The 13,292-nt window shown below is 41.0% G+C and overlaps 1 non-coding gene across 1 annotated transcript; it reads left to right on the forward strand.

Annotated features, from left to right (window-relative positions):
• Positions 1-3,697: 3,697 nt before the first annotated feature.
• Positions 3,698-3,770, forward strand: TRNAQ-UUG. The gene has a single exon. It is a non-coding gene; the product is annotated as a tRNA-Gln (tRNA).
• The last annotated feature ends 9,522 nt before the right edge of the window (positions 3,771-13,292 follow it).

The raw sequence follows: 13,292 nt of genomic DNA on the forward strand, positions 1-13,292 counted from the left end.
ATAATATAGTTTTCCAGCCTTGATCACCTCTTCATTCCAAAAGATATCACATTACATTGATGATACTCTGCTGACTGGAACTAGTGAGCAAGTAGTAGCAACTATTCTAGACTTCTTGATAAGACATTTGCATGTCAGAGGATGAGAAATGAATGCAACAAAAATTCAGGGGCCTTCTACCTCAGTGAAATTTCTAGGGGTCTGATGGTGTGGAACATACCAAAATATTCTTTCTAAGGTGAAGGGTATATTATTGCATCTGGCCCCTCATATACCAAAGAGAGGAAAATGCCTAGTGGGCCTCTCTGGATTTTGGTAGCCAACATAAACCTCATCTGTGTGTGCCACTCCAGCCTATTTACCAGGTGATCCAAAAAGCTGCTAGTTTTGAGTGGGGCCTGGAACAAGAAAAGACTTTTTAACAGGTCCAGGCTGCCTACAAGCTGCCCTTTACTTAGGCCATGTGATCCAGAAGGTCCAATGTTGCTTGAAGTGTTAATGGCAGATAGGATACTCTTTGCAGCCTTGGGCAGGCCCATATTGGTGAAACATGACAAAGACCTGTAGGATTTTGGACCAAAGCCCTGATATCCTCTGCCGATGATTCACCTCCTTTTGAGAAAAGGTTTGCTAGTGATCCTTAGTAGAAACTAAACATTTAACCACGGGCTCCCAGGTTGCCAGGCTAACTGAGCCACCCATAATGAATGGGGTGTTATCTGACAGACCAAGACATGAAGTTCGGTATGCAGAGCAGCACTGTAGCATCAAAAGGAAGTAGTATAGGGACTTCCCTGATGGTCCAGTGGTTAAGACTCCGTGCTCCCAATGCAGGGGGCCTGGGTTCGATCCCTGGTCGGGGAACTAGATCCCGCATGCTGCAACTAAAATAAGATCCTGCACGCAGCAACAAAGATCTCGTGTGCCATAACTAAGACCCGGTGCAGCCAAATAAATAAATTATTTGTTTTAAAAAAAAAAAGGAAGTAGTATATACAAGAAAAGGTACAGACCATGAAGGTGCAAGTAAGTAAGTGGATCAAATGCCCACAGTCTCCACTTCTGCTACACTACATTCTCCCTCCCAACCTGTACCTATGGCACCTATGGGGAGTTCCCTGCAATCAGTTGACAGAGAAAAGGAGACTAGGGCCTGGTTAACAGAAAGTTCTGATGCAGGCACCACCTGAAATGGACAGCTGCAGCAGTGTAGCCCCTTTCTGGGACCTCCCTAAAGGAGATGGTGAAGGGCAATACTCTTCAGCAGGCAAAACTGCAAGCAGTGCACCTGTTTGTTCACTTTCCTTGGATGGAGAAATGGCCACAAGTATGATTATACACTGAATCATGGGCTGTGACCAAAGGTATTGGCTGGATGGTCATGGACAAGGAAGAAACATGATTGGAAAATGGATGACAAGAGAGTTGGTGAAAGTGTTATGTGGATAGATATCTCTGAATGGTTGAAAAAAGTGAAGATATTTGTGTCCCATGTGAATGCTCACCGAAGGGTGACTGCAACAGAAGAGGATTTTAATCATCCAGATATATAGGATGACCCATTCTGTGGATAACAGTCAGCCCTTTTCCACAGCCAACCCTGTCTTCACCCAATGGGATCGTGAACAAGTGACTATGGGGCAGGAATAGACGTTATTCATGGGCTCAGCAACAGGGACTTTCGCTCACCAGGGATGACCTAGCTGTACACACTGAGTGCCCAATCTGCTATCAGCAGAGACCAACACTGAATTCCCGATAAGGCACCATTCTCTAGGATAATCAGCCAGCCACTCAGTGGCAAGTTGATTTCATTGAACTGTTTCCATCACGTAAGGGGCAGCATTTTGTTCTTTCTGGAATAGACGTTTATTCTGGATACAGATTTACACACATACACTCATATGCAATGCTCTTGCATAAACTACCATCCATGGACTTACACAATGCCTTATGCACCATTATGGTATTCCAGACAGTATTTCGTCTGATCAAGGAACTCACTTCACAGCAAATGAAGTGCAGCAATGGACAAATGCTCATGGAATTCACTGGTCTATCCATGCTCCCCACCATCCTAAAGCAGCTGGCTTGACAGAACTGTAGAATGGCCATTTGAAGACTGAGTTATAGCACCAGCTGGGTGACAATAACTTTTAGGGCTGGGACAAGGTTTTCCAGGAGGCTGCATATGCTCTAACTTAGCATCCAATATATAGTAATGTTTGTCCCGTAGGATGCACAAGTCAAGGAATCAAAGGGTGAAAATGGGATGGCACTATTTCTCCTGATGACCCCCAGCAAAATTTTTGCTTCCTGCCACTATGACCTTGTGCTCTACCATCCCGGAGGTCTTTGTTCCAAACAGAGTGATGAATTCATCAGGACATACAACAATGATTCCACTGAACTGGAAGTTAAGACAGCCATCTGGCCACCTTAGGAGCCTCATGCCTCTGAATCAACAAAGAAGGGAGTTATTGTGCTGGCTAGGGTTACTGATCCTGCCTACCAAGTGGAACTTGGTCTGCTATTCCACAAATGAGGCAAGGAAGAGTATGTCTGATCTACAGGACATCCGTTAGGGCATCTCTTATTATTACCATGTCCTGTGATTGAAGACAATGGAAAATTATCAATACAACAACCAAGTCAGGCAGGATGACAATTTTGGTGAAAATAACAAGCCCCAGAGTGAAAGGAACCAGTCTACAGAGTTGCTACAATGTATCATCTAAAATGTCCCTTTGCAGGACTTCGCTGGTGGTCCAGTGGTTAAGACTCTATGCTCCCAGGGCAGGGGGCCCAGGTTCCATCCCTGTTCAGGGAACTAGATCCCGCATGCCACAACTAAAGATCCCTCATGCCGCAACTAAAAGATCCCACAGGCCACAACTAAAACAGGATCCCACATGCCTGCAACAAAGATCCCGTGTGCTGCAATGAAGACCCAATGCAGCTGAATAAATAAATAACGTGTCTTTGCAATAAAATTAGGAGACATACAAAGAAATAGGAAAGTGTGAATCATACAACAACAAAAAAAAGAAGCAGGCAATCAAAACTGCATGTGTGAGCAATCAGATGTCAGATTTAACAGAAAAAGACTTCAAAGTAGCCATTATAAATATGTTCACGGAATAAGAAAAAAGCATGATTGAGGGACTTCCCTGGTGGCGCAGTGGTTAAGAATACGCCTGCCAATGCAAGGGACACAGGTTCGAGTCCTGGTCCAGGAAGATCCCACATGCCACAGAGCAACTAAGCCCGTGTGCCACAACTACTGAGCCTGCGCTCTAGAGCCCGAAAGCCACAACTACTGAGCCCGCGTGCCGCAACTACTGAAGCCCACACGCCTAGAGCGCATGCTCCACAACAAAAGAAGCCACCGCAATGAGAAGCCCGCTCACCGCAACAAAGAGTAGCCCCCACTCACCACAACTAGAGAAAGCCTGCACGCAGCAACCAAGACCCCACGCAGCCAAAAATAAATAAATAAATTTTCTTTAAAAAAGATGTTGAAAATGTTTGATCAAATAAAATTACCAATCAAGACATAGAAATTATGAATTGAATCAAAAGGAAATTCTGGAGTTGAGAAGTACATCAACTGAAATGAAAATTTCACTAGGGGGTCTCAACTGTAGATTTGAACTGGAGAAGAATGATCAGACTTGAAGATAGACTGATGGCGAATTCCCTGGTGGTCCAGTGGTTAGGACTCTGCACTTTGACTGCCGAGGGCCCAGGTTCTATCCCTGGTCAGGAAACTAAGATCCCGGGAAAAAAAGAAGATAGACCAATGGAGATTATGTAATCCAAAAACAGAGATAAAAAAGAATGCAGAAAAATGAACAGAACCTCAGAATAATGTGGAATACCGCTAAGTACACCAATATATTATAATGGCAGTATCAATAGGAGAAGAGAGGAAGAAATGAGAAAAGATATGTGAAGAAATAATAGCTGAACTTTTCCAGAATGTATGGAAACACTAACCTACACATCCAGGAGCTCATCAAACTCCAAGCAGGAGAAACACAGAGAGCCACAAAGAGACACATCATAATAAAAATGCTGAAAGTCAGTCGATGATAAAATTTTCAAAACATCAATAGTAACTGGAAGAAGAACCAATGTTTACAAGGAAACCTCAGTAAAATTAACAGCAGACATCTCAGCAGAAAAAAGAGGGGCCAGAATGCAGAGTGATGACATATTCAAAGTGCATTAAGAAAAAAAATGTCAACCAAGACATTTGGTCAACCTATATTCAGTGAAGCTACCTTTTAAAAATGAAGGCAAAGACTTTGCCAAATAAACAAAAACTGAGAAAATGTACTGATAGCCAATCCAACTTACAAGATATACTGAAGGAGGTTCTTCAGGCTGAAAGTGAGTGACCCTAGATGGTAATGCACAGCAACATGAAAAAATAAAGAGTGCTAATATAAGTAATTATGTATTTATGAAAGACAGAATAAGTACACATTTAATCCTTTATTTTCTTAACTGATATCAAATGAATTACATAAAGTAATATGTATGTAATGTGATGTTGGGTCTATAGCATAAAGAAATATAATATGTTTGTAATATGTTTGCCAATAAATCCCACAAAGGCAGAAGCAAAATTGTATTGGGCTGACAAAATGAGCACAAGTGGTAAAGTAATAAGCATAACAGTGTATTATTGGGTTATACCATTAATAGGTATAACCTGTATGATAATACTACTACAGAATGGCAAAAGGGAATAGAGCTGTATAGGAGTAACCTTTCTATATGTCATTTGAATTAAACTAGAATATACCTGAAGCTGCTTCTAATAAGAAGACTACTATAAACAGTAGAGCATCCAATAAAAAATAACATCAAAAATATGGTAAGAAATTCATTCAAAAAATTAAAATGCAACATTACAAAATATTCACCTAATGCAAAATAAAGAAATGAAGGAAGAATAAAAGAACTAAAAATGACATGAGAACTGTAGAAAACAAAAGGTACAATGGCAGATGTAATTGCAACTATATTAATAATACCAAGTATGAATGGATTATATAATCCAATGTAGGGGCAGAGATTGTCACCCTAGATTATTTTTTAATTTTTTAAATCTAAATACATCCTGTCAACAGGAGATGCAGGTTAAATTTAAAATACAAATATATTGAAAGTAAAAGAATGGGAAAATATACATCTGTAAACATTACCCACTAGAAAGCTAGAGAGACTACACAAATAACAGGCAAAACAGACTTTAAAACAAAAAATATTACTAAGGATAAAAAGGAACATTATATCATGATAAAAGGATTAATCCATCAAGAAGTTATAACAATTATGAAAATATATGTATCCAATAACAGTGTGCCAAAACACAGGAAGCAAAAAAATGACACAAATAAAGGGAGAAAGAAATCAATCAACGATAACTGGAAACTGCAATATCCCACCTTGTATAATATACGCAACAACTAAATAGAAAATCAGTAAGGAAATAAGACTTGAAAAACACTATAAACCAGGTACACCTAAATATATCTACAGAACACTGGGCCCAACAAAAACAGAATATTCTTCTCAAATGCACAGGAAACTTTCTCTAGGGTAGAACAAATGCTGGACATAAGACAATCCTCATTAAATTTAAAATCTATGGCCTGTGACGAGAATGGAATGAAATTAGAAATCAGTAACTTGAAGAAAATTGGGGAAATATACAAATACAAGTAAATTAACACATCTCTAAATAACCAACGTATCAAAGAAGAAATTAACACATAAATGAGAAAATAGTGTGTGTTGAATGAAAGTCAGGGCAAAGTTACTGGGCTGCCTCTGAAATACTACTCAGAGAAAGATTTATAGATGTAACTATACTAATATTATGATTTTGTTAAATTAACATTTGTTAAGTGGAACCCCAGGTGGAAGACATATGGTGAGCCACGGTTCAACAAAGACCACAAGGGGAAGTGAAATAGAGAAGTTTATTACTCACAGATCCTGGAGGAGGTACACGGGAAGTCAAGGCAGGGTGCAGGCACATTAAGAGCACCATGACCTGGGGCATAAGACTTTATTAGGGTCCATGGGTTGGATGTTTCTGGGGTTCCCAGGCTGAAGACGGGGATTGGTCGCTTCAAGCCAAAAGGAGCAGGGGTTTCTGGTAGGCTCAACAAGGGTCTTATCTAAGGAGCACAGACAGGAAGGAGCTGGGAAGCAGGAGAGATTTTGACCCCACATTGTTGGAGAAGTCCTATCAGGAACTTACGTTTGCCCTACCACATCCTACCTATAGGAGGCCCTCTCACATTTCAGGTGCATACATCACAAGGCTCAAGTTCTGCGAAGTCCACTCAGATGTTCTGCGGCGCATGCGCTGACCCCGCCCCCAACCCCTTGCCTCAGAGCCTGCCTCACTCACACTCATCCTGGGTGGGCCTGGACCCTACCCGCTGAGACCAATACCTACTTCTTCCTGGAATGGGACCGCTCCTCCACCCACCCCACCCCGCAAGCGCTCCAGCTCTGTGGCCTGCTGGAAATGGTGACCTTGGAGGCCCTGCAAGGGCCCCTCGCTTCACGTGCACCCCAGAATGCAAAGTACGCTCATCTCCTGGAAACAAAAGAGTTTCCCGTTCCCCTGAAGTGCGCAGTCGCAGGAGGTGGCAACTCCTTTGTCCGAAGTGAGCCCACGGTTTTTCGGACAACTATATATACAGTGCGGGGGAGGGAAGCGGCAGAAATAAGGGAGGCCACGTTCCCAAGCGCACTAGCAACAGCTTCCAGCCCATTCCTGGGTCCCAGAAGCAATTTTTGTGGCTGGAAACTTGTTGTCTGAGCTCAGGAGGCCTCCTCCCTCTCCCAACAGCAGCAGATGTGACTACAGAGCGCAGTCGCCATGCTTGGACCCTGCAGGACTGATGGGAGCAACCTCTGTGGACAGATGAGACCCCCGTGGGAGTGCTGTCCACCGAAGAGACCACATGGAGGGTGCGGCGGCCGGGCGGGGAGATGCAAACCTTTACAGACCTTTACTACCCTTACTGGTAGTGTTTGGAAAACCAAAATGAACAAAGGGTCAAGTGAACTACGGTGCATTTCTGGAGGTGAGTCTGGAGCATGAGGGGTTGGAATTATGTTCTGGCCCTGACTCTCACCTCTTCAACTCCTGTTTTGCATTTCTGTAGGCATGACGTTTTTGTATAGTGAGCTGAGGAAGTGTGAGATCCCTTCCTCATCAGGAGGGGCAGATGGACCCTCCTTTGGGGATTGCTTTGGGGGTCAGGACACACCCTTCTACCATGTGGCCTGGGGGTGAGAACAGTTCACTCTGTGAAGATCAGGTGGCTGTAGGCCTGAGACTTGTGTAAAACCCCTGTGTGGGGGGCGGGGGGGGGGGGGGGGGGGGGAGTGTACATGGGAGTGAGAGTGCTCAATTATTCAGTAAGTGTCAATTCTCTCCTGTGTAGTAACAGGCCTTCTAGTAGGTGCTGAAGTGAACAAAGCCGAACAAATATCCCTGTCCCCTTGAAGCTGACATTCCAGGAGATAAGAAACGAGAGATACAAGTAAAATACATAATGTATCTGGTAGTGGTTATTCAGAAGGAGAGAAATAGAGCAGGGGAGGAGTCTGGGGGACTGGGCTGGTGCACTTGTGTAATTTTGTATGTCTGTCTGGGGGACTATATGTGCATGTCCTTTAAAATTTGGAATGCTTTTATATCATTTTCTTGCCTAATTGCTATGGTAGCCCCTCCCTTACCATGTTGAATAGAACTGGCAAGAGTTGAATATCCTTGCTCTGTGTCTGATCTTAGGGAGAAAGCAGTCAGAGTTTCACCATCAAATATGATGTTAGCTCTTGGTTTTTCTAGATGCCTTATATCAGGTTGAAGAGGTTCCCTTTAGTTTATTGAGAGTTTTCCATGTAAAGTGTTGTTGAGCTTTGTCAAATGCTTTTTCTCCATCTATTGAGATGATCCTGTGGTTCTTGAGTTCAGCATGATTATAGGAGGCAAGATCAATATATAAGAATCAATTGTATTTTGATATACTTGCAGTGAATGGTGGGAAAGTAAAATTAAGACAATTTCATTTACAATAACATCAAAAAGTATAGGGCTTCCCTGGTGGCACAGTGGTTGAGGGTCTGCCTGCCAATGCAGGGGACACGGGTTCGAGCCCTGGTCTGGGAAGATCCCACGTGCCACGGAGCAACAAATCCCGTGAGCCACAACTACTGAGCCTGCGCGTCTGGAGCCTGTGCTCCGCAACAAGAGAGGCCACAACACTGAGAGGCCCGCGCACCGCGATGAAGAGTGGCCCCCGCTCGCCGCAACTAGAGAGCCCTCGCACAGAAACGAAGACCCAACACAGCCAAAAATAAAAATAATTAATTAATTTTTTAAAAAAGTATAAAGTACTTAGTAATTTAACAAAAGAGGTACAAAACACATTGAAAACAACAAAGTTGAAAGAAATTAATAATATTATAAATAAATGGAAAAATACCCCATATTCATGGATTTGAAGACTTAATATACTTGAGATAGCAGTACTCCCCCAAATTATCTACAGATTCATTGCGATTCCTATCAGAATCCTGGCTGATTTCTCTGTAGATAATGAAAAGCTGTTTCAAAAATTCATATGGAATTGCAAGGGACACAGAAAAACAAAACCAATCTTGAAAGAGAAGAACAAAGGAACCACATTTCCCAATTTCAAAACTTACTGCAAAGCAATGGTAATCAAGACAGTAGACAGGGTGGTGCTGGCACGATCAAAGGAATAAAATTTTGATTTCAGAAATAAACCCATACAAATATGTCAAATGATTTTCAACAATGGTGCCAACAGCATTCAATGGTAAATAATATTCGTGTCAACAAATGGTGCTAGGACAACTGGATAATCACATGTAAAAGAATGAAGTTTGGCTCTGACCTCACACCATCCACAAAAACTACTCAAAACTGGATCAAAGACCTAAATGTTAGAGGTAAGACTATAATACTCTTAGAAGAAAACACCGAGTAAAATCTTCATGACCTTAGATTTGGGAAAGGATTCTTAGAAGTCACACCAAAAGCATGAGCAACAAAGAAAAAGGATAAGTTGGACTTCATCAAAACTGAAAACTTTTGTGTTTCAAAGGACACATGAAGAAAGTGAAAAGACAGCCCATAAAATGGAAGAAAAATTAGCAAATCATATATCTGGCAAGGGACTTCTATTTAGAATATATAAAGGACTCTTACAACTCAATAATTTTAAAAAACACAATTGTTTAATGGACAAGGAATCTGAATAGACATTTGTCCAAGCAAGACATGTCCAAGTGGCTAAAAAGCACATGAAAAGATGCTCAACATCACTAGTCATCAGAGAAATGCAAGTCAAAACCACAAAGAGCTACCACTTCATACCCACTAGGATAGCTAGAATTTTTAAATGTTGGTGAGGATGTGGAGACACTGGAACCCTTATACACTGCTGATGGGAATGTGAAATGATGCAACCACCTTGGAAAACAGTGTGACAGCTCCTCAAATGATTAAACATAGACTTAACATGTGACTCAACAATTCCACTCCTCGGTGAAGAATACCATTCCCAAAACAAATTAAAACATATGTCCATATAAAATCTGTGTATGAATGTTTATAGCAATGTTATTCATAATACTCAAAAAGTAGAAACAAACCAAATGTCCATCAGTGGATAAATGGATAAATCTAGCACCCAATGTGCTAGATCCATACAATGGAATATTACTAGGCCACAAAAAAGAATGAAATACTGATTCATGCTACAATATGGGTATCCCTTGAAAACATTATACTATTGTAAATGGAATTGTTTTCTTAATTTATTTTTCAGATTATTCACTGTTAGTGTTAGAAATGCAACCAATTTTTGCATATTAATTTTGTATCCTGCACCCTGGCTGAATAAGTTTATGAATACTAATGGGGTGTGTGTGTGAGTGTGTGTGGGTGTGTGTGATATTTAGCATTTTCTACATGTAAGATCATGTCATCTGCAAACAGAAGTCATTTTATTTTCTCCTTGCTAATTTGGATGTCTTTTATTTCTTTTCCTTGCCTATTTGCTCTGGCTAGATTTCCCAATATTATGTTGAATACAAGTGTTAAAAGCAGGCGTCCTGTTTTATTCCTGATGTGAGAAGAAAAGCTTTCAGTCTTTCATCATAGAGTATGAGGTTAGCTGTGGGTTTTTCATATATGGCCTTTATATTATGTTGAGATAGTTTCCTTCTATTCCTAGTTTGTTGAGTGCTGTTATCATAAAAAGGTGTTAAATTTTGTCAAATCCTTTTTCTTCATCAATTAAATGATCATGATTTTGTGTGTGTGTGATTCTAATATGGTATATTACGTTATTTGATTTTCATATGTTGAAAATTCTGCATTCCAGGAATAACTCTCATTTAGTTGTGGTTTCTAATCCTTTAAGGTGCTGCTGAATATGGTTTGCTGGCATATTTTGAGGATTTTTCCATCAATGTTCATAAGCAAAATTTGTCTGAGTTTTCTTGTACTGTCTTTGGCTTTGAAAGCAGAGTTTATGCACACCTCATGGAATGAGTTCTGAAGTGTTTCCCCCTCTACACTTTTTCAAAAGACTTTGAGGAGGACGGTTGCAGTTCTTTCAATGGTGGAATTCATCAGGGAAGTAATCTGGTTTTAGACTTTTCTTTGTTGGGAGGGATTTGCGGGGGTTTTTGTTTTCATACTGCAGCAATCTCCTTACTAGTTATAGGTCTGATCAGATTTTCTCTTTCTTCATGAATCAGGCTTGGTAGTTTGTGTGTTTATAGAACTTGTCCATTTCATCTAGGTATTTGTTGCTGTACCCCTAGAAACCTCTTAAATAAGGTCTGAGGCGTGCAGTTCCTTCAGTTGTGTTCCCCTGTTATTTTACAGGAGCCCTCTTATGTGGAGGAAGGGAGGAGCATTCTATAGTCTATATCCTGTGTCCCTGGGCTGTGATTTTCACAAGCGCTTTTCCGTACCCCGCCCCCCAATTTGGTTGAGGCAGAAAGGCTAGAGAATGATGGAGTTGGGTGTTTCCCTTTCTCCAGGTCAGTTAGGCTCTGGTAAAATCCGAGTTGGTTAGGCTTTGTGAAATAGTTTCTTTTGAGGGCAGGCCTTCTTAAGAAGTACAGAATACTTGGGACATATTTCAAGATGGATACTTTTCCCCTCCTTGTGCTGGAAGCACAAAGAGATTTTTCTCAGATTTTCTCTCTAAGAACCTGGTAGGGATTTCTGGATGTAAAATTCACAAATTGGTGGGGACACCCTAAGACTGTGTCCTGTGGGGTTTTTAACACTAAAACTTGTCCACACGTGACCTCCAGCAATTTGTCAATTACGGTTCAGGTTTTCCTTCCTGAGTACATGTGCGTGAAAACTATCACCCTGACCCCACACTGACCACAATAAAAAACCAGGCAGTCTCCTTTCCTTGCTTTCTCAAGCCATTTCCCACCTGCTTGAGAAGCGTGCCCTCCTCCCCCTAGAGCCCTCAATTATTTGAGTAATTAATATTTTCATACCCTCTTGGTCTGTATGTGCAGTCCTCAGTCTCAACACTGGGACCAAACTTTGGGTGGATTTCTCCCAGTTTGTGTATCTTTTAACTCCCTTAAATTTTTTTCATTGAAGTATAGTTGATTTACAATGTTGTGTTAGTTTCAGGTGTATGGCAAAGTGATTCAGTTTACATATATATATAAAATTATATATCTGCATCATCAGTTGACCACAACAGTTACAGAAAAGGTAAGATAGTTTATACACTGCAGTACTTTATTTGTTCTACTGATAAATCTTCTAAGATCTTTTCATATCAATACATGCCACCTCTCATTTTAATTACAGGTATATATGATGATGACCTTATGTAATCAATTCTTTCTAAATAGACACTGAGCTTGTTTCTAAACTTTTGTTACCAAAATTGTTCATTAAAACTCATATTGTGGGGACTTCCCTGGTGGTGCAGTGGTTAAGAATCCACCTGCCAATGCAGGGGACATGGGTTCGAGCCCTGGTCCGGGAAGATCCCACATGCCGCGGAGCAACTAAGCCCGTGCACCACAACTACTGAGCCTGCGCTTTAGAGCCTGCAAGCCACAACTATTGAGCCCGTGTGGCATAACTACTGAAGCCCGCACACCTAGAGCCCGTGCTCTGCAATGAGAAGCCACCGCAATGAGAAACCCACGCACCACAACGAAGAGTAGCCCCCGCTTGCCGCAACTAGAGAAAGCCCGTGTGCAGCAACGAAGGCCCAACGAAGCCAAAAATATTGATTAATTAATTAATTTTTTAAAAACCTCATATTGTGGGAATTCCCTGGTGGTCCATTGGTTAGGACTCTACACTTTCACTGCTGAGGTCCGAGGTTCGATCCCTGGTCAGGGAACTGAGATCCTACAAGCCACACAGCAAGGCAAAAACAAAAAAACAAACAAACAAAAACTCATGTTGTCATGTTACAAGGCAAACAAGTATATTAAAGTTCTCTTCTTTTCCAAATTTAAATAGTGCTTTGAAGTTTTATTTTGAAACATATTTTGGAAAGAATAAAATGTCTTGTGGTAAGTTTTGGTAATAATAACAATATAAACATTCCTGGACTCATCAAGATTCATAAATGGGCCTTGGGCACTTGTTAGGATCCTCCGATGTTCCCCTCACTGAACCCATCTCTGACATGGCCCATAGATGACCACCGCTATAATTCTTCATTTATTCTTCATATCTTTACCATGTATTCTTTTTCACTAAGCAGTTTTCACTTAGTTGTGCCTGTTTGGGACTTTCCATAAATGAATATTAAAGCAATTACACTGAAAAGTGTTTTTTGTTGTTTCTTTTCCTTGGTAGTTTCACTTGGTGGCATCTGAGGCTGCAGGTCATCCAATTTGTTCATCCCTTCCAATGCTTTTGGTGTCTGGCTTTTATCAAAATTATTTTTTACTGTTGAAAAAATACCACTGCTGTCTTTCTTTTTCAGACTCAGGTGTAAATGTACAAGAAATTCTTTGCATATTAGAGAAAGGCTGTTGGGGTGTAGACCATGGTCAAGGCTACATTTACAGGAAGTAGCAATGGATGTATCAGCTGACCCTCCTACCACTCTTTGTCTAACTATTTACTCAGTATGGTCATCAACACTTGGGATTGTTTTATTTACGAATTCTTGCCCCTCTAATAAACGTGAAATGAGACTACTTGAGATTGT

Source organism: Balaenoptera musculus, chromosome 3 (genome assembly GCF_009873245.2).
Source record: "Balaenoptera musculus isolate JJ_BM4_2016_0621 chromosome 3, mBalMus1.pri.v3, whole genome shotgun sequence".
NCBI classification, from domain to species: Eukaryota; Metazoa; Chordata; class Mammalia; order Artiodactyla; family Balaenopteridae; genus Balaenoptera; species Balaenoptera musculus.